Source organism: Anthonomus grandis, chromosome 12 (genome assembly GCF_022605725.1).
Source record: "Anthonomus grandis grandis chromosome 12, icAntGran1.3, whole genome shotgun sequence".
In the NCBI taxonomy this organism is placed as follows: Eukaryota; Metazoa; Arthropoda; class Insecta; order Coleoptera; family Curculionidae; genus Anthonomus; species Anthonomus grandis.
The window spans coordinates 30,184,267-30,207,918 of NC_065557.1; the positions used below are offsets into that span (position 1 = coordinate 30,184,267).

Below are 23,652 nucleotides of genomic sequence, written 5' to 3' on the forward strand. Positions count from 1 at the left end.
AATCTTTAAAAAAAAAGTTAAAAAAAAAGTTTTATTTGAAGCTCTAAATTTGCGACACTTTCTCTCTATATCACACTAAACGTTAAACTATTAGTAATTTAATAACGCCCTAAAAACCTACAATAAGCAATTTTATAATACTACAATAAGTCAGTATGTATTTTATTGCTGAAAAAAAAACTTAAAAATTTTAATTAATATTAAAGTAAATATGGTTTTTATATTGGTTGAACTAATTTCTATAAATGTATATGTAACTTTATGTAGGGTGTCAAAAAATACTGAAAAATTATTTCGAAAATCGGAAAGTGTAATTTTTGCCAGGGTTGGAAGTCGTTTCGTAAATAACTTTGATGTAATTTTTTTCGCAACGTGGGTTAATTTTTTAAATACCACACACTCTTTCCTACAAAAGAGGTACTCTTGTTGCGCACCGCCGAGAGCGATTTTTTTAAATATTTTATATCTTTAAAAAATGAAATAGACCAAATATCAAAATTACTTATTAAATCCATACCTATTTTATTCATTGAAGGTATAGGGTCTTCTCACTTTATTTATTTTGCAAGTACGCAAAAAAATTTTCTGGGTCGCATGGAGTGCATTTTATCACATGTCGAAGAAGATCCGGGGATATCTGTAAGAAGAATTGCAGCGCAGGACAACGTAAGTTGCCATTTTGTGGTGACGACTCTTCATACTCAATTTCTGTATCACTAGCCTGATGCAAACCCTCATGCTGTTGTGGAAAGACAAAATTCGATTCTCAATTAAGGTTTGGGCATGGATTCTTGACGATATATTTATTGGACTATTTTTCTACCCCTGGGGCTACAGCTTTTTAAAATTATAAACCGTTTTTTAAATTCACCCTTCAGTATCCCTAACTCCCTTAAAATACATTTTCCTCCCTATACTTATAGGAACTTTTTACTATTTTTAAGAGTACTAAAATTATATTAAAATGTATTGCTAAAACATAAAATATATTACGCCGTAATTACTGCATCCTATTATGAAGTATGCTTCATGAAGCATTCATAAGCATTCGTTTTTAATAAGTCGTTTCATCTATACGCTGAAGACGTATTACAAAGCGGCCAACACTAAATGTGCGTTAATTAATAATTATAATTATTTACATGTTATACAATATAGAAAATGAACTAGTGGAACAACAAGTGGATACAATTATGAATTGAATAATTTCATTTAACTATAACTAATTTAATTATGATTTTTATGAGATAGCTACGATATTTTTTCTAAAGAAATTTTTCTTAACTTGCAACTACGCTTTTTTTTTATTTTCTTTTAGGTGCGTAAGCCAAAAGCAAACTGAATCGCAAAAATTTTAAGACTCTATCAAAACATCAAATGCAAAAAATCATTAAAATAAAATCTGAGATTGATACTTAAAATAAGAAATTTTAATTACCAAGCATAAATACAGCTTCATTTTCAAATGAACTAGTATAATCAAGATACATCAGTTACTATTTGCCAAGAAATCGGTAGTGATACATCCCTTTAATATTAATTAAAAAACACATAATAATAAAGAGAAATATTAAGATTGTTCTAATTCAATCAATGACAAGGATCATTTACTTAACTGGAAACTTCAAGAATGCTCTTTTAAAAATAACATTATTTATTTAGCTGTGTCAGAGCTATAACCCCTATTTAAATTTCCTTCTAAAAGTGTATAGAACCTTATTTAACTCAATTTTAATTGGGTGCCTTTCAGGACCTGCTTCACCCGTTCCTTTAGAAAACCTCTTGAGTTAATTTATTGACAAAATTAAAGATTTAAAATTGTACCGATTATATTTTATAGAAAAATACTATAAATTAGACATAAAATGTTTTATTTTTTATGCCTTTGCGAGAGCTTAAAAGAATTGTATTTTAGGGCACACAAATATATGGTTGCGAAAAGTGTAAGGATGTAAAAAAATACAAAAATCATCAAATGAGTTTTGCAAATCAGAAACAATTATTTCCTTTTATTGTTGACCATGATTATGTAATATGATAGAAACGTTATATGATAGATCATTTAGTTGTAAGATCTTTTTTACCTTTGGTAAAAATAAAGATTCAATTGATAAGACAATTTCCTTTGGACTCTATGCACATAATATATCTAGGTGTCCCAAAAAATTTTTTTAAATTATGATTTTCAAGGAAAACTTCCCAAGAAACTTTATCTAAAAATGTACTCAGTGAAGAGCTTATGGTCTTTAGTGTTTATAGCCTTATACATTTGGTAGAAAATGTTCGGAAAATTTATGGAATTCGATCAAACTGCAACAGGTCCATTACAGATTTGTGGATTAATACATAAAAAGAGTGAAATCTCAATCAAAGTTAGATTTTATAGTGTACTTTCTTTTTAGCGAAGAATATAGTCTTAATTGTAAGCATAACAACCTGTATAATTGCCAAAAAATCCGCTATAAAAATGTAATTTTTTAAGCTCCCCTCCAGATTCAACAAAATTTCATAAAATTTGCTTAAAATTTAATTTTTTTAATTTTATATTTAAATTAAATTTTTCCATAAAATTATAACTGATAACAATCAAGTTATTACTTTTGAAGTATTATGCGCTGTTTTATTGGATAATTTATATACCAGCCGGTACCTTTATCCTAATTAAATATTTATTACTTTAACGGGTTTAGTAGAAATAATGCAAAGATATTCTTAGTAAAGGAGTTTTATTACTACATAAAAATGCAGATCCTTTTTCTTATTTAATCACTTATATCCTATTTCTTTTTGCGTAGGAGTAAAGTGCCTCATTATTTATTCAAAAGTACTATAAATATAGAGTCTTTCTTTATTTCTATGTGGAACAAAATCATAAAACAGCTTGGTTTTACCAAAATAAATCGACATGTTCTGTCTCGCCTCAAATACAATAAGGTCGTAAAATCCGGCACAATGGTTTACATCTGTGGTTAAGGGTTCATTAATATGATAAGCTGCTGGCCAGTGTCGCACAGTCAGTTTAAGAGTTTTATCGAATAAAAAAGGGTAAAGATAAAATTTACTTAAAAAAAGTGACAAACAAATATTTTTTATTTTGCTTTATTAAAAAGAAGCAACATGCAAAATTATGAAAAATGAACCAGTGCAATGATTAAAATTAACAATAAATGTTGTTTTTATATACGGACAATAAATGTACATTTTAATAATAATATGACTTACTGTAAAATTTTAGAAATTAGTTTCACATTAATTTTTGCATACCTACCTTAATAAATGTTACCAAACTATCTCATATTTGCATACAGTAATAAAAAAAAAAACCCTTTTTGAGTTCAAGTTGATGGATAACCCTATTATTTTATAACTATATTTAACCAAAATATTTATAGATAACCAACCAAGATATTTAACCAAAGTAGGTGGTTAAAAGCAGGAAATAAAACCATAGATTTAAAAAAATAAGATATTGATTTTTTAATTATTTCATCACATTAAACAATATATTAGAATATATAGATGATGTAATAAGACTGTTCGATGTAATAAGTTATTATTACCTCGGTAATATCTCGAGAACCGTCCGTCGTATGTCTTAGGGGTAAAAAAAATTATTAAGTTAATCGTTCCTGAAGAATCGCTGGAAAATATTTTCTTAATAACTAAAAAGATTTTTAATGAGATCATTTTCATCAAATAAATTCAGTTATTTCAAAAATAAAGATAGTGATCGGTGTTCAATTGGTTTTGCAATAACCTGCTTTAACTTCCTAATCATTTAACCGATTTTAACAAATTTGGTATGGTTAAAAAGAAAAATCCTTGGGCAATAATAATCAACCAAAATATAATTATATTTATATATAATTAAGTTGAATCCTTCTGCGCCAGGAAGCTAGTTTCTTCACCATGTCCAAAATCCTATAAAAAAATTTAAAAAATCAAATGAAATTATGAGTTTCTTAAAATCTCTTTCCTAACCTCAAATATTAGAAAAAAGAATAATAATGGGGAAGGTCAAGGATCGCACGGTAAATTTCCTAAAGCTATTAAAAATTTTGCTACAAAATGAATAAGATGTTCAAGAGGCAATTATGAGTCTAAAAAATATAAATCATTAAAAAAATTATATCATCAGAATATTCATGTTGCTCCAAAGGAATTAAACACATTCTTAACTTATTAAGTTACTTTTTTATTTTCTCCTTTCTTGACCTGAATGAGAGATTTTTTCTACTAGTCTGGAATGATACTAACCATAACAATAACGAAATTTCAGAAATTGACTTAATCATTATGACAAATTTCAAGCTAATATTTGCTCACGGTGTGTCTTTTGTTAACCCAGGATCCGTCTAAATAAAGACTATTTAAAAAATGTTCTCTGAATATATCTGGTTTGATTGTTTCGGAAATTAAAAAATATTTCTCTCTTCCCTTCGGTGCTCTTTAAGTTGCCTTAAATATTGTATTTTCAATAGGTTATTTCTTCTGTATCTAATTAAATAGACTTGCTTTTGCCAAGAAAAATATAATTGGTCCTATATTTAGTTTGACTAAAATGTAGGATTAAGCAATTTCGAAAATATTATCATTACTCCAACAGCAACCTCCACCTCAACAATGACCCGAGAAGCATTAAATGTGAATATCTTATTATACTATCAATGAGTAATTTAATGATTGAGCACTTACTAACAAACTCAGTAAACCCAGCAAATTCAGGTATTGAAGAGAATTCGTGGGAACTATTGCGTAAATTGGATATATTCCTTTCAGTTTAGTAGTAATAGTAATAATTTTACAAAAAATATTTATTTTAATAATAATAGTGCGAAACAAAATTTTTTAGTTCAAGAGCTCGTCATACTTGAAGACGTAATTATGTGTCTTAATAATGGCGCAGTCATAATAAAACGCAGGTATTTCATGCAAAATGATGACTTTACTAGAAATTAAATTCCAGTACAAGCAGGAAAAAATTATTAAATTCTAACTAATTTTTATAACAAGTAAATATGGAGAAAATAACTTAAATTTTTTATTACATACCGGTGTAACTTTAAGCGTTATTTTTCAAAAATACGTAAAAAAACATCAAAATACAGATTACTTAGATACAGTTAAAGTATATGGAATTTCAGCTTCAGTAGCTTCGCTAGGCTCAGCAAATATGCCGGTTACAATAAATAATAAGGTGTGTCATAAGTTTTTACTATTTAATGAGTTTATGGAAAATATTTTTTTAGATATTCAGCAATGATAGAGTTTTAAAAGTGCATGTTTTCATTTTATAAGGGTGGCAATAGGATTTCTGTATCAATGCAGGCTAATTTAGAAATAGTTACTTTCATATGAAAGTAGCTATTTATAAAAGCTGGTTATCTATTAGATGATCTTATTCTTTTAGGTAAAAATTGAATAAGTTTTTCGGCGACTAAGGGAAGTTAATTTAAAATTCAATTCTAATTAATACGTTTTCTTAAGGGAAGAGCATTTATATTTAGGGTATATATATTCTAAAATAGAAAAGGAGCTTTTAGCAATTTATTTTTGGTTTAAACATTGTTCATGTTCTTTATATGGGGAAAAATTCATTATATATACGGATCATCGGTTATTACTTTTTTGGTATGGTAAACTCTTTTAGTAGACTTACAACAGTTAGAATACTTATAGAAGAATTTTAATTTGATATAAAATATATAAAGGGTAAAAACAATATAGCCGCTGATATCTCGAATACAGCTTTTCTCTGAAAAATTAAAAATATGACAAATACTGCCGAATAAACAATATTTACTAACACTAGACAATAAAGTAAAAATTTTAATCAAATCAAGGATAACGTCGATTTTAATAATTTTGACAGTGACAGGCTTAACCACCCCACAATTATTAAGTGCACATAAGAAATAATATTGAAAACATAAAGACAAGATTGTAAAACTTTTATTATAAAGCAATGATGCAGATGACTACTTACTCCATTCTTAAGCAGGTCCTTTTTAAGGTGAATCGTCCTAATGACTAATAATGACTTCATTGTATAATTAATAATCTGATTCAAATTCTAAATTTCTGTAAGATATGGTAGATACTGTACTATAAAATATGAAACAATGCCTATTAATGACGACGTAACGTCTTAATAACTGATTCGCAATATTTTAAGATAATTAGCTATAGAATACATATATAATAATTATAATAGATTAACATTAATTTATATATTTATATATAAAATAAACTTCTATCCAGTCTTCTGTTATTTATTTGAGGTTTTTAGCCTAGCAAATATTTTTCGAATTTTTGTCCGTTATACTATATATAACTCAATGGAATGTGTTTTTTTCATCGGTTTTTCGATACTATAGGTTTTATAATGAGTATCAAAATTTTAAGTGCCAGTACGTATAATAAAAATATAACTATTTTGAATTGGATGAATTTATTCAAATATCTATGATTGCTTCAAAAAAAAAGATTTATCCTTTATAATCTAGCACGACCAATGAGTGCATTTCACATCGCAACCCGTTTATTTGATAGAAATGTACCGAACAAATTTATTTTCAATAAAAGACAATAAATTATATTCCATTTTTCAATAACTTTTTCCAGAGTTCACAGCTGTGTTTTATCCAAAGCGTATCTTCCTTCAGTGAAGGATCTAATTCAACTAAACAAAGTTATTTTGTAATAAGCACAGTACAGTATCTTACCTTTAGTTTCGAAAATTTCAATTTTCTTTTTTTTATTATTAACAAACATTCTCTTTAGTATCACTGAATATGTTGCTGCTTTTTACTGCGTCACCAGAAAGAAACCTACTGTTTCCCATGCTACTTAGTAGTTTTGCTTCTTCGCTTCTTAAGATTCACCGGCGATACTCCAAAACAAAATTCCTGAACAAACCAAAAATGTTTGCTGCCAACTGAGTGTACGGAGTCTCAATAATAGAACTATAAATAAAACGTTAATGTAATTTAACTACAATCTTATTTAAAAAAATTATCCCATTATGAAAATTGTATTTTACTATAAATTGTAGGTACATCTATTATCGCTTTATTTAAAATATTTCTGCAGTTTTCTTAAGCCTCTTGAAAAGCTTTTGTTTAAGAAGTTTTATTGAAAGGAACCCTCTGTGTATCTTAAATTTTTCAATTACTTGTACTAGAAAGATTTTAATAATAATAATAATAATAATAATAATGATAATAATAATAATAATAATAATAATAATAATAATAATAATAATAATAATAATAATAATAATAATAATAATAATAATAATAATATTAATAATAATAATAATAAATACGTTATTCTTAACAACAAAGTTGCATATGTATATGCTTAAGAATAATTTTCATTAGTAGATTTATGTGGCATTTGTCTAATTTTGTTGATTTCATAGTATTTTAAAATACTTTTTCCCAATCAGGATGTATTTAAAAGGGTTTTTAAATCAAAGTTGGGTAAAAGTTCTTTGAAGAGTGACAAATCAAAATAAATAATTTCTATAGGCGTATTTTCATTCACCAGCAAAGGGCCAAAATGGTATTTTCTGCATTTTCTGATTCATTACTGCTTCAATTGGAACTTACACACATTCGTTGTGTTTGTACTATTGTTTAAATTTAAAACAGGTTTTTGAATTAATGCTATTTCTTTATTTCTATAAAATATTCTGTTTAAATTAATCTATTTAAATCATAAAATGTAAGAAATTGTTTTAGAAAAGTGACTTATGTCAATTATTCACTTTATTAAATTAAAATCAAATATAAAAGAAAACTTTTTCCTTGTTTTAAACATTCTATCAGTAATATATAACCAACAATGTGTCACAACAACGGCATCTTTATCAATTCAGAGTGTATATTTGGATGTACTAGGTCCGTTAGAGGAGGATAGTGAAGGTAATAAACAAATTTGAACTTTTCCATGTGAAGTCTTAAAGTTTGTTAGGCGTTATCCTTTAAATAATAATTAATCTAGTAGTTTAGCAACGAGTATTATAAATAATTAGAAGATATAGGTTTACAAATTGCATAATAACCGATCGAGGTACTGAACTTTTAATTTCAATGAAATATGTAACATTCTAAGGCAGATCATCTTATACAGGTTATATCTTAAAAATTGTCACACGCATTTAAACGCGTACTTACGTATACAGACCACTAAATATTCAGAAACGTGGATCTCTTGGTTACCTTTCTGGTGTTTTTCATATTACACCTCAAGAGTTGGTTTTTGGCAAATTATGTAATTTGCAATCTAGCATTGCAAAAAGTATTGATCCTCTATAGTTTCGATAGTTATCCTTCGGAATTAAAATGTACGTTGCGAGATAAAACCTAAGTAAAATAAGTAAAAATAATATGATAGCTTCAAAACAAATAAGACAGAAAATCTAACAAAGTCTGCTACGTAAAACTTTAAAAAATACACGCCAAAGTCAATCTGAAAGAGACGTTTTTCACATGCCGTGCACAAATTTTGTAGTGTGCAATCTTTGCGCACGCTTACCTTAAAGGCGAAATTCCTGATAGTAGAGATAATAATTGATATCTAAGATTTTCGCCGCGAAAACCAGATACAAAAACATTATTTCAGTTATCAGTCTCATTTATAAGCGTCATATTGGTTGAAAAGTAATTCAACTTTAAGATGAATGTTGAGTTACGTAAAAAGTACGCATTAGTGAATAACAAGACTTTTTACGCACTAGTGCGTAACGTAGTTCTTTTAGGTACTTTTGCCATATTTTTAATTTTTTTTTATATTTCCTTCGGTAGTAGAAAAAATTTGCTGATGTTACACTTATGTAAAAATCCCTTTTTCATTCATGGGAATTGTCATTAGGAATTGACAAATTTCGCATTCATTAAAAAGGCTCATTTTACACACTTGTTACAAACATAGCTAATATTAAATGTTACCCAAGGAAACCCTTTTCATAATAAATGTAAGGTATCACACCACTATCACAAAGCCTACCAAAATATATACCTTATAAAATAGCCCATAAAAAAGTGATAAATGCTGAACTATGCATCGCATATCATTATTTATGTCTAATATAAAGAAAAAACAAAACAATATGCACAAATAAAATAAAGGAAATATCAGCCAATTAGCTGCACTTAACTATTGTTCTTAAGTATTAAAATATCCTTATTACACCTTATACGATGTATACATGCAGAAGAATATAATGATCAAGGCAGGACACAAAAAGTAAAGTATGAGTCAGCTGTGTCTGAATTCATCTTGGTGAAATATGGGGTACCACAGAGAACTGTTTTAGGGTTATTGTTGTTGCTTCTATATAAAAATGATATAGTCTAAGTTGTAAAAAATAGTAAAATTACATTATTTGCTGATAATACAATCATATGTGTCGTTGGTATATCTGTTAGGATCAAACACCGATTTCGGCCAATGGTCGAAAAATACGGCCAAAACGCGTTCTGGCCACTAACCTATTACCAAAGTCCGAAAAATCGCGTTCCGGCCGTGAAATGTAGACTAGAACGCGTTCTGGTCCTTTTAAAATTACCAGAATGCGTTCTGAATCTTTTCAAATTACCAGAACGCGTTTTGGATCTTTTAAAATTTCCAGAATGCGTATTGACTTTTCGCAGTTAGCCTGAAAGCAATATGACTTTTGTCACATTGCCAAAACGCGTCGAACACATAAAAAAATCGTTCAAAGGCCAGTGTAATATGGAAAAATATTTTTATTGTTTATGTAAGTATAACATTCAAATGTTAAAAGTAACAAAATCAACTCTAAAAGAAACAGAGAAAATTAAAATACGTAAAACTTTTGGAACCTTAAGGGCTTACTTATTTTTACATGAACTGTTGCGGTGACATTTACTGTTACACACTACTTTCTTGGCCCTACACGCACATTTTCTGTCGATGCAATATCGTTTGCAATTGCACTGTATAAAGCCTTGTTTCGATCCAGATGCTAAGCCAGAAGCAGTTCAAAGAGATACAGACGTTGACGGGACTGTTGAAATATCAATAAAGTCGGAGTCGGCTAAGGTAAACTCATTACGGCTATACAGCGATTGCAAAGTTCCATTCCTTTCGTTCCTGAAAATTGATAAAACATTATATTAAACAGCTTATTTTATTTATTTATTACCTACCAAGCTGATAAAGTCCAGAGTCATTTATACTAAGTACAACAGCTAACACGTTTCTCGGGGCAAGTCTACCTCTGTCCACATCAGGTACTCGTATAATAACGGTTTTTCCTACATCAATAGGTGGTAACTTTGAATTCGAGAGAGCGATCATTTTCTCGGCCTGCTTTTCCAGTCCACCTTTAGCCTCGACCCGTACATTACTAATATTTTCATTTCGTTAACATCGATTACATATAATGCTTTGTTCACCCCCTCCATTTCCTTCCTTGGCTTTTCCGCAGATGATATGAATAGATAAGCAACAAACTGAACATCTAAGGGAATCTGACATTTCTTTTTCGCATATTGTACAGACATTTTTCTCTTTTCTGTTTATCGAATTATCGTCGTCAACTAGACGCAAATGTCCATCTTCTCGTTCGTCTGAATTTTCTAGATTGCACAACTTTTGTAGTTCCTCTTCTGTTTTAATGTTCGATAGCAGTTCCTTAGGAAGTGGCGAATCTTTAAGACCGATCTTTTGAGGCGTGCCGAACATAGCTTCATAAGGACTTTTAGTTATTCCTGTATGCAGAGAACGATTTTTATTGCTTTGCACAAACCGCAGTCCTTCAGACCATTTCGTTGTGTTTTGGTCAGCCAACCATGTAACCAACATGTCCCTTACATCTTGATTCGATCTCTCTACGGACCTTGGCTTTGCGAATGACGAGGTTTTCCATGGACCAACTTCAATCCGGGCCACATTTCAGCAAGATTTTCTACGATGCGGTTTGCAAATTCTCTGCCATTGTCGCTTTGTAAAATCATAGGGGCGCCGAACAAACAGAAAATATCTAATAAATGATAGGCCACTTCTTCAGCTGTCTTTGTTTTTAGTGCTCTTAGCACGGTGAATTTTGTTAAATGATCCTGATAATTGAGAATGAAACGAAAATCTTGGTCTGGTTCACTTTGCATGTCAATTAAGTCTACTTGACAGCGCGAATTCATTTCATTTGTTAAAATTGGTTTAACCACTAAACCTTTTCGTTGCACTTTCTTTTTTAATTGACACTCTTTGCAAAGTAATAAATAAACCTCAATTATTTGCCGTGTTATATTACAATATTTCCTCTTTAATTCTGAGTCCATCACTACAATAAATAAAAGAATATAATTAGATTTTATGTCGGTTGGAAAAACTCCAAAAAACAAACCTCGTAATCTCTTATGCCCTGCTCCTACATGAGCAGAATGAATGATATCAAATAATTCATCAGTCGTGCAGAAATAACGCAGCTCAGCAGTCTCATCCGCCCTCTTCTCTATCAGCTTTTCAGTTTCACCAATTTTTAAAATATCGTACCTTTTCAATCGTCGCCTTTGTTTTGAAGAAATTGGGTCACCGTTACTTTTACAAGCCTTTGCTTCCTTTACCTCTGAAAGTATTTCATAGTATCTTTCTCTTGTAAAAATATTGCTACGATCATTGCTATCACAAATTAATTGTTGCAAATCATCACTGAAACGTAACTTAAGGTCTTCCATGGCACTAGCACACATTTTCGCTCTAGCGAAATTTTTACACGCGCTCGAATTAAACACTAAACTAAAATGACGCTCCAAGCGTTGCCACAGAACGAAATATGAAACCTACATCGATTACGAATGTCAAGTTGAGACACTTACAAAATCGCTTTCTGGGCTGTTTGTTTATATGATCGACGCGTTCTGGCAATTTCAAAATATCCAAAACGCATTCTGGTCTATAATAAAAGGCCGGAACGCGATTTTTCGGACTTTGGTAATAGGTTAGTGGCCAGAACGCGTTTTGACCGTATTTTTCGACCATTGGCCGAAATCGGTGTTTGATCCTAACATATCGAACAAAATATCAATAATGACTTGAGTCGAGTGTTTTTATTTATGGCTGTGTAAAAATAGTATTAGCATTAATGTCTCAAAATCAACATTCTGTATGTATGACAAAAAACATAGATTAAGTTTGGTGAATATGGAACATTTTAATATTAATATAAATGGCGTTAAATTACACTATGAGCAATATATGAAATATCTTGGAATAGTATTAGATCCTCAGTTGAATTTCTATGCTCTCGTTGTGATTATATATTGAGAAAATTTTCCCAGAAAGTTGGTTTTATATCTCGAATAGGAAAAAATTTACGTATAGGAAATTATTACTTTATAATAGCTTAGCGGCACCCGATTTACAATACTGTTTGATTTTATTGTTCAGTATACCCAATTATTACTACAAAACAGAAATGCGCGCAATTCTGATATGTAATAGATATACACCTGTAATAACCATGTTAAAGATCTTGCAATTATTCTCTGTAAAGCAAAAAATAATGCTTAATGCGTTTATATTTATATTTAAGATTAAAAATAGAATGTTACCTACCTACATTTATGATAGGGTTAATTGCTTTATGAATGTTCATGACTATTATACCAGAAACCGTAATGATTTCATCCTAGTCAATCGATGCAACTCTATTTTATATTACGATATTATTAATATTTTAATTTACTATTATTTTATTATTAATTTACTATACTATATTATACTATATCTTTTATTATTTGACGTGCTCCACAGTTGGATTGTGACTTGACTCCTTGACAGGGTACTTCTGGAAAACCGGAGGCTATGATTATCCATGGAATAGTGGAACGATCCAAAATGTCTCCAGGAAAATAACCGAGGTGCTCTGTTTAGCCTGAGCCAATAAAGACGACCTAGAATGTGTTGAAGGGAGGCGACGCCTCACCTTGCATATAGAAAAAAATACGGTATTAAATTTTGTAGCATTTGTTAAAAAAATAAAAATCAATCATAATATAAAATCGTTTAAAAATTAATTTCGATAAGATAGTATAGTATATTAATCCGGTTGAAGCAACAACGGACGCAACCGTAAAATCTATAACCAACGTCTAAATCCTATAGTCAGTGGTACCTTCCCGTTGCCTGATAATTTACAACTTTATGAACGTGCTTTTTGAGCTTTACCCGTCCATACAATTACAAAATAGAAAATAACCGTTGATTGAATATTTGGGGAAAATTGGGTTAGACGAGATGGACCAATTCAATGGCCACCTCGCTCCAATTACTTAAATCCAATAGATTTTTATTTATGGGGAAAAGTCTGGTTTATGCTAGTCCCATACAAACAATAGAAGAGTTTAGAAATAAAATTGTAAATGCTTGCGAAGAAGTAAGAAATAGACCTCGAATTTTAGCTCGAGTGCGTCGTTAAATGATTCGTCGAGTGAGAAAGTGTACAGAAATGTTTTCCAAAGCACCTGTGATTTTTTTACCAAAAATTAATAAACCAATTTTGTCCAGTGGCATGCAATAAAACGGTATTTATTTTTTTTGTCAAAAACGAAGTGAGATACGAAAAAAATTCAAAACGAGAAAAAGTTGTATTTTTAAATGCTTAATCAAATAACAAATATTAAAGTTAAAAAAAGGCAGTGACGTACATTATTTTGCGAATAATATTTGCTAAGATGTCCCCCGGGACGCCACTGGACCTTTATTGTAATTTTAATTTAATTAGAGCTAAATTAGCCTCTTAATACAACAAGTAATACTGCCAAATTTCAAAAGAATCCAGTAAATATTTTTTTTAAATTAATAAAAAAAATTATATTAAAAAAAAAATTATCACCCTGTATCTTGAAAACTGTGCATTTCCAGACCCATGTTTATAGAAACCTTTTCTTATATTTTTTTACAAGGAATCACCCATTCATAAATCTCCGTCTATTTTTCGAACACCCTGTATAGGTCTGGTATAGATGTTAATTTCTTCTTTGTTTTTGCATGTATTATTTACATTATAATAATAAATAACCGTTATACAAGTTGTTTTATTCAGAACTTTAATTCTTTAAAATGCTTTGTTTCAACTTAAATCAAGGTAAATAGTGCATAATATTTGTTTTTGCCAAAAAATTAATAAATTTATAATAAAAGTTTTCTTGGAATTACATTATCTAAAAAATAGCGGTTTAATACGGCCTTATTCTGAAATAAGGAGTTAAAATATTTAAATAATTAGATTTAAATTGAAGGCTTAATATGTTTGGTCGTTTTATAATACCTGGTGGACCCTAACAGGTATTTTCTTATGCCAAGTTTCAATTTGCTTAATATATTTGATAAAAAAATTAGATGGAGGAAGGGCAATGAAGAAAGACACCGTATATCGTAAAGGTAATGGGAAACTGCGCTATTTATAGATATTTTTACGTGGTGATGTTCAGATTAAGAAGTACCTTTTTCTTTAACCTAATGCAGTTGGTTTAATGCATTATTATACAGAGTGTATATGTATAAATAGATGCAAAAAAAATCAGGGGCTGATTCTTGGGTAAATTTTAAGAAAAAAACTTTATATGAACGTATGTCCTAAAAGTCCTAACTTTTGAGGATTGGATTGGATTTACGGCACATGAATTAATGATTCGATTTCTCAAGTCATCAATATCCAAAAAAAAAGTAGTGAGTTACAGGAAATGCCTTTTGATGCATAGAAAATGGATACCAAAAATTACTAAAATATCTACAGGGGCTTCACAGGTATTGTAAAAAAACATATACTTTTCTTCAATCTTTACCACCCTTGTATGTCAAAAGTTACGCCTTTTAGGACATACGTTCATATACGGGTTTTTAATTAAAATTTACCTAAGAATCAATCCCAGAATTTTTTCGCACCTATTTATTTACACCCTGTATGTAGCAATATAATTTATATGTACAATATATTTAGTTATATGCATATGTTTCCTAGATTCGAGAATATAATGTTGGTTTGACAAAAAAAAAGCTTCTACAAGATTATCTCGACGGTTAACAAGTTACTGGGTTTCCTTTATAGTAAAAAATAGATTGTATTATATTATAACTAAAAATATATCTCTAATAAATATGGTAAGCTTTGTATAATTTAATAAAATATTATTATTGTACTGATAATAAACCACTGGCTAATTAAAGGAGCCAAATCTATTTCTGTTGACTAATATTTATTTCACTTATGTCATTAAGGAAAAACGTACGTCGATATTCACTGGGGTGTGTACCTAAGCCCTCATTCGGACCATCCATCTGCGTTGACAGCCATGCCACATGACAAACAGCAATCGCTACTTGCTTTAAGCCGTTTGACCAATCATAGGCAACCATTCCTCCGCCTACCCCACTCCGGCTTCCGGTCCACTTTAGCAAGTCGCCATTTGTAACCGGTAGCTGGTACGGTGAACATGGCCGGCCGGCCGGCCAGCATTGGAAGTGACGCCAAGCATTTTTTTTAGTGATTCGGTCGTTTTTGTGCGTATGTGTGTTTTCTTTGCAATATTTATTGTTAAAGGTAAGAAATTTTTACGTTAATGTGCATTTTATGTTAGTTATTCTTGTGCCTTTTTTTTTGGCGTGGCGTCCCTTCCCCCTCCCCCGGGTTTCTAGTGACGCCGAAAATTTCAACTTATTTTATGCAAGTATTTTCCACAGAAGCTCACTTAAATTAATATTCACAAGCTTCTTTGTGCGATATAATGCTTAAAATATTGATTTTGGATAAATCAATTTTTTTTAATACTCTGAGTTGATATGTAGCACTAGTTACATTCTGTTTTGTCCTTAGACTACACCACCTATTAATAGTGGACATCTACATTTCTGTATTTTACTATTAAAGATGTGCATGAATAGTTTCTCATAATTAATGATAAACTGACCAAACAACTTTTTATCCCCTGATGATGGACACCACTGTATCAGAAACATGTTGGAAATTGTAAAAAGCATGAGGCTATCTTTATTGGCCTAATTGTAACAATCTAGCAACATCTAGTGAATACAAGGTATATTAAAAATTATCATAAAGGCTATTTATCTATAATATATAGATATTTATCTATAATATATATTTGTATTATATGTCGCAGATATACATATCTCAAATTTTCACCCACAAATATCAATTGATTTATGTGTTTGTCAGTATCAGGCAGAAAAATTTTCATGTTTTGATAAAACCAATAATTTTTTAGAAAGAATTTCTTTTAATAAGTAAAACTTACTGTTTCATGCTTTTAGTTCTTTGTGAAATAATATATATGTTAGAATCTTCTTAAATTTTGGCCAATAGAAACATCTAAATATTTAATAGCAATTTAATTAAATGAACTTCTTTCACATCAGATCATTTAAATTATTTATAACCAATCTATCTAAAGATTTTTTTATTAAAATGTTCAAAGATTAAGGCTTTTACTATGACACTATTTCACCTGGTATGTTTGACTAAATTAGTATTTCCTTAATAATTTTATTAAAATGTTCATTAGGTTCCCATTCCCATAATTTTTCAAATATTTCTAATAAAATTTTTAAAAAAAGTGTTGAAAGCTCTTGATAAATCAGGTCTTTCTTTTTTCTAAAATATTTTCCATATATTGTTTATTTCCTGACTAGTATGTTTTAAAACACAGTGTGACAGGTCTTAAGTATATATACTTGAAACCTCTAGAACAATTATATGTTTAGTAAATAAGAATTGTATAGTAAATCTTTCTAAAAAATCTTTTTTAAATTCTGTCTGATAATTATTAGACTCCAGCATCTTTTTTATGCAGAAGTAATTGTTCTTTAATGAAGTCTTCAAAGTTTTTTTCAGTAATAAAACATTTAACTGTAATTTTTTTAGATTTCATGATACCTTTTATAGTTTCTGGTTTAACTATTACACTTCTATTTCCATATGATTAAGTCCTATTAAAAATTTTATGTAAGTATATATAAGTACCCAATCCAAAAAGTTCTACACATTTCTTAGGCCCTCTTCCCTTTACATTTGTATATATGTCGGGTTTAAAAAAAAAAGATTTTTTACATTTCATGTTAAAAAAGTTTTTAGTAATTTATTTTTTAGTCATAATATTGACCTTAATTTTAATGTTAATCTTTAAAAAAAAAAATATCAACTAGCACAGACATATAATCAGTAATGCCATGATTTATAATATATGGTATACTTTCTTTCCATTTACTCAGACAAGCTGCTGATTCAGGCTTCTAGAAAAAAATCTTTGTTTTTGTAAATAAAATATATTAATTCAATAAATTATTAATATTAAATTTGATATCCACCAAGAACAAAAACCACATCATATCTTTTATTATCTTGCAAATATTTATCTTAATCCCTTCAAAAATCCAACTTATTTAAGTTCAGAGAATAGTAACAAATCTGAGTACATAACCATATTCAGATAACATTTATATTCCATAGCTCCATTGTAAGCATTGAAATATGATTCTAACAAATGACCTTTTATTTGCTCACTATGTGGTATGGGCAATCTGAAATTGTGGGCGAGTATATTTTATGATACATTTAAAGTCCTATTAAAAGTTGTAAGCAAGTACATATAAGTACCCAATCCAAAAATGAAACAAGAAGGTGGTTCCACAGATTTCTTAGTCCCTCCTCAATACACATTCAGATTGGATCCTCATGTGGGTTTGAAAAAAAAAGATTTTGCAATTTCATAAGAGTAAAGCTTATGAAGACCTTATTAGCATGTATGATTTGGGGTGGTTAAAAATACCTTATCTATATAAGTTTTTGTACTGCACCTTAGTATATCGCCTTTATAAGTCCAAAGCTCCGATATATTTATTTGAGAAACTTATACCTCGAAATCATGTACATGCTCAAATTATTAGGCAAAACACTCTGACTATGCCCCATCACTCAATGTCTCTCTTTGAACGATCATTCACTTACAACCCAGTCAAATTTGTGAACGTCTTTAGGCCTGATTTTAGCAATGGCCTGTATGTTTTTAAAAAACATTTCAAGAACCTGTTTCTACAGGAATCATTTAGGTAAATCAAAAGATTTTCTTATTTCTGTTAAATGAATATTGTTTTATTTTCTACTGATTTATGTTTGTTTATTTTGTTTTTTTTTGTGTAATTTAAGAAGGTTAAGAGTTTAAGAGTAGGTTTTAGCTAATCTTCGCCTTTGAAGGCAAAACTATATAGAAAGAAGAAAGAAAGAAAGAAAATGTGCTATATTACGTAAGACAACAAAATCTTGTGTACAAGCATCCTAAAAACTAAAAAATTCCAAATTCACTTTAAATTTCAAACAAACATAACTTCTAAAACACTTTACCATAAAATTTACACACATTACCAAAATTAATCATAACAAAACAGATTGAGAAAAAAAAAGCATCTTTTTGATAAATTTCATTAAAAAATAAGTAAAGCTGTCAATAAAACAGAATTTAGAAGAAGTAAATTACATTATTTAACAGGAAACAAAACTAAAACACTAAAATGATGTCAGAGCACAGGTTAAAAGGTATCATTAAAAAAATCGTCAAGGCTATAATATGCCCTGGATAATAAAAGTGATTTTAATTCCTTTTTGAATCTCTTAACTTCTAAAATTTGTCTGATACATAGAGGAACATGGTTGTAAATTTTTTTGCTGAGGTATATAAGTGAGTTCTTCGTGAGGGAGGATGTAGGGATTGGTAAGGGAAAATCGTTAACCTGGCGAGTCATATGACCAGTGTTAGAGGGAGGTTTAGGACATTTATGAATAAGAGTAGCTGTTTCTAAGATAAAAAGATAAAAAAGAGTTAGGATTTTTTGAGATATAAAGAGAGGTTTACAAGAATCTCTTAACCCAGCGGAACATAGGTATCTAACTGCCTTTTTTTGAATCACAAAAATTATGTTTAATAAACCCTTGTTGCTTAAACCCCAAAAAGGCAAGCCATAATATAAAACTGTATTTGCTAAATAAAGGGGCTTTATTATTATTATTATTATTATTATTATAAGATGCTTCAGCTGCATGATTTTTTAAAAAAGTGTCTGGTTTGTGTTAAATCATCATTAATATAGATAAAGCACATTTAACTTCTAGGGTTTTTTGTTTCTGTAAAACAGTTATTGTGATTTTTTCTTCTTTTATTTCTGCTTAACATTAAATATTTTGATTTCTAGCTCCTTCATTTTTCCCTTCTTATAGACTTTTTCATCTTTAACCTGTTTTCTTTTCAATAATTGCCATCTGCTTATTAAAAGAATTTGATATTTATTGGACAATGGATTTTGTTTTAAGGAACTTGTTCCTGCTGTAGTGAACTAGACTCTTGAACATATTTTGTTCTAGGTTTCTACTTTTTTATTTTGTCTCAATTTCCAATGTGTTTGACATATTATTTACAGGTCTATTGCAACAAATGACTACCTCTTTGGTTAATTTTTTAACCCTAATGATACAACAGAGTGAATAGAAATAGATTTTAAATTGCTGCATTATACACAGTTTAAAAAAGCTGACAGTGTTTTTATTAAAACCTTAGTGTCAAGCCCTTTTTGTTTCAGGTTTCCTCTACATGAATATTTTTTTTATATTTTAATTTGATGGGGAGTGACTATATTTAAGGATTTAAATGTGTTTGTGGACTAAGCTTGATACTCTACTTTATATATGATAATTTCAAACAAGCCTCTGACAAACTCTTCTTCTAAATATTTGCTTTCATTTTCAATATGTATAATCTATAATCTTAGTTTTAGCTCCACATTTGCTTTCAAAAAATTCATCAGTCACACTCTCGTTCACTTTTGAGTGCTCTTTGTGCAGGTGTTTTGCCTTTTGTTGTCCTTCCAATTTTATATCTGCATTACACAGATCATAGAGTATGATCTCTTTGCATCATAAGAGAGTACCCGAGCAGAGGGATCTAGGTGTAATTTTTGACTCAACTCTTTCGTTTTCTCAACACATTTTATTTAAAGTAGAAAATGCCCAAAAAATGTCTGGATTTTTTTTAATCAATTAGTTTTGTCAATCTTGGAATATGGTTCCATTATTTGAATATTTGATATTTATACATTTGTTTCAAAGAAATAGTTGTGATTGACTGAATCAATTTTGCGAGAATAAAGTTACCAGGGACAATGTTTTTCCTCTTTAATTAATTAAATCATAAAGAATATTTTTATTACAATGCATATTTTCATGACAGTGATAAATCTGTAATTCATCTTCTCTTAGTACAGGTTTACCTGCACCCTGGAAAAAAGGGATTTAAAACATATTTTTAAATCTGGAAATAGAAGTGATATGCTGCACTGTATGCAGCAAGTCAGAGCTATCAAAATTACTTTGTCTTTTTAGTAAGAGATTAGGCTGGAATTTTAATCTGGAACAATTTGAATTTATAAAGAGCAGATCTGCTGAAGCCAATTTGGTTTTGTATTTTAATATATGTATTTGTCTAAGGCTTTTGCTTGGGTCATCATCTTTCACCTTTTAATTGTTATTTAAAAAACCTATAAATTTTATTTATTAAATAAACAAACAGAAGTTAGAGACTTAAAAATTTGGATAAGTTCAACATTATCATTTGACGGTTGCATCAATGATGTAACAAATAAGGCAATTAAGGTGCTTTGTTTCAAGGTCAAATGTCTTGATAATGGATCAAATGACTTGTCAATGTTCACTTTCAGAGTGCTTTATTGCTCTCTTGCTAGAGCAATTTTGTAACATGGGTCAGTTGTATGGTCCTTATCTTGTTGGATAAATGTTACATTGACCAGGTCAAAAAAATTCAGAATAAATTTAGAATTGTTGCATTTAGAAGTGGATATCACAGGGACAAAGATACCTATCAGTTGGTGAGGGAGTCTAAATTTGCCTACATCAGAGTCAAGGTGAATTCTACATTTCTTTTCTACATAAAGTAATAAACACTGCTTTCTAAAGCTGTTGTCATTTAAATTTAGGATTCATTCTCACAATATTGGCCTAATCTAATTGTCTAAATGAAAGTTAAAATTCTGCAAAATAATAATAGTAAGAATTAACTTTTTAGTTTATACCAATGTGAAATATAAGACAAATATAATTTTTTGTTCACATATAATTAATATACAATAAAACGGTTTTATTAGTAGTGCATCAAAAATAAGTCCTAAATATTTTATTTCAGAGAGATAATTGTTACTTTAACTAGAGGATTTTGCTCAGCTTATGGCAAGGCCAGTGCCTGATGGTAGAAGAGTGAAGGGCTCATATTGCACAATAGGGTGAGTCTCTTTTAAATTATTTAGCATTTTTTAATTTTTTTGCAATTTTATATATATAGTTTTTTGAGCTGGTTTTACTTAATTTGGTAATCATGAAAATTTAAATGTTTATCTAGTTAATAATCCTTTTTATCTCATGTGATATTACAGGCATCTTTGAAATTTAAATTTATCTTAAATAATAATTTACAACCATTAAGTGACTACTATTAGAATTGCACATTAGCACCTTATTAGAATATCAATTTCTTTACAGCCGGTTTTAAATAGACTTACTTTTAACTTATCATTTTAATGTAGATGTTATTGTAAATAAATTTGATTTTCTTTTTAATTAGAGAATCTATTTATATTTGTTTATTTATTTTTGTAAAAACTACAAAAATTATAAAAATATTCCTGTGCAAATAACTACTTGTACAACTTGCGGTAATCTACACATATTTTGCTAAGGCCTTTGACAGGTTGGAGCATGGAATTCATTCCAAAAAAACTAAAACCTATTATAAAATGGGGTTTCATGAATATCTAGTAGAGCTTTTCATCCTACTTATTAGATACACTGCAATTTGTGAAGTTCAGATATCTAACTTAATTCCCTAAGGGGTGCATCCCATGAGAGCAATTTCGCTCCATTTTTGCTTTTGATTTTTATTAATAACATTTCCATGAGTTTTGGCAGTAAGTTTCTACTGTTTGCCAATGACATGAAGGTTTTTAATTTTGTTAAGTCTCCTCGTAGCTATGGAGCTGCACACAGATCTTGATTTGAGTTTGTAAATGAGGTGAAGCTATGAGGCTTCACCTCATACTTCATCATGTTAGTTTTAATATGGATACACAAATGTTTTCCAGCAAAGTGATATTCTCAAATTCTTATATTTAAGTTTTGTACGGTCTTGGTTGGAATATGGAATCAGGTTTGTAATTCTGAAGCAAAATGGTGTCTATCTCTGAGATTGATTGTCCCCATGTGTTAGGACAGGTGAACTTTCATGTTCCATCTGGGTTGTATAGAGTGGTACCAGTTTTCAATCCAGATGCACCATATTCATTTTTTTTAATTGAAAGACCTTTATTTCAGGAAATGAACCTATATAATAAATATTGCACAGATATTTGACTATTTTTAATAATGTCAGAAGGATTCTTTTTAGACCTAATATTTAATGAAATTATTAAATATAATATGTGGGTAGAAAAGAAAGAAATTATATGTTATGGTTAAATCAATAAAAAAAGTATATTTTGCAGATCACAAGATACAAAATGTACACTAAACTAGTTTGTGTATTTCTCTATACACTATTTCTCTCTTGACAAAGCTTCTATAAATATATATATTACTTACATATTATTTCACACATTGATATTAAAGTAAGTGCAGAATCTAAAAATATGGAAAATACTCTGTACAAAAAGTTTTGTGTTTGATAATGGGGTAATGTTCCTCAATAAGTCTAATTCTATAACTTAAGTTAAATTTGTTTTTTAATTTTCTAAATCATGCAGTGAATTTACTATGACACTGAATTTACTACACCTGTATAAAAGATAGAAGCAAGGCAGAACAATCATTAAAATTATGTAAAATAATAATAGTAAGAATTAACATTTTACTTGGAACCAATGTGACAAATATTACATTTTGTACACACAATTAATATGCAATGAAATAGTTTTATTATTTGGGCATCAAGAATAAGTCATATATATTTTGTTTCAGAGACAATGGCTACTTTAACCTAGATGGGCTCATAAATTATGAGACCAACCAAAACTCTTTATTTTTATTCTCGACACGTGTTTCGCTAACGATGTTAACGTCTACCAGAGACAATTAAAAACTAAACTAAAACAATTTCTAACTGGCCCTATAAAATGAGGTAATTAATAGAGCAGAAAATGCAATGAAGCATGGTCGAACAAATCTTAAACACTAAATAAGTATATAATTGACTAAGAGGGATTAGACCTTTATTCCTGTTAAAAATGTTTTTTTTTTTAAATTTTTGAATATTGGAAAAAGTTTTGTATGCATCTAATTTTTTATTTTTACTAAGTGGTTTAAGTAATTTTAAGTTGTCTATGCTTACAAAGTGACCAGTATGTTCAGCCAAACTTCTCAACTCTTCCATATTTCACATGAGCTACATGTTCTTAAAATCTCATATCAATTGATCTTCTGGTTTGTTCTATGTGCTTTTTATCACAATTGTTGCAGTTAATCTCATAGATCCCAGACTTTTCATTGGTCTTTACTTTATCTTTTCGGTTTCCTTATAGATTTCATAACTAGGAACATATGGTATTGCAATAAAA

The 23,652-nt window shown here is 29.3% G+C and overlaps 1 long non-coding RNA gene across 1 annotated transcript; it reads left to right on the forward strand.

Moving 5' to 3' along the window:
• Window positions 1-15,452: 15,452 nt before the first annotated feature.
• Window positions 15,453-23,183, forward strand: LOC126743077 (uncharacterized). The gene is made up of 3 exons (XR_007662776.1): window positions 15,453-15,574; window positions 21,234-21,330; window positions 23,057-23,183. It is a non-coding gene; the product is annotated as an uncharacterized LOC126743077 (long non-coding RNA).
• The last annotated feature ends 469 nt before the right edge of the window (window positions 23,184-23,652 follow it).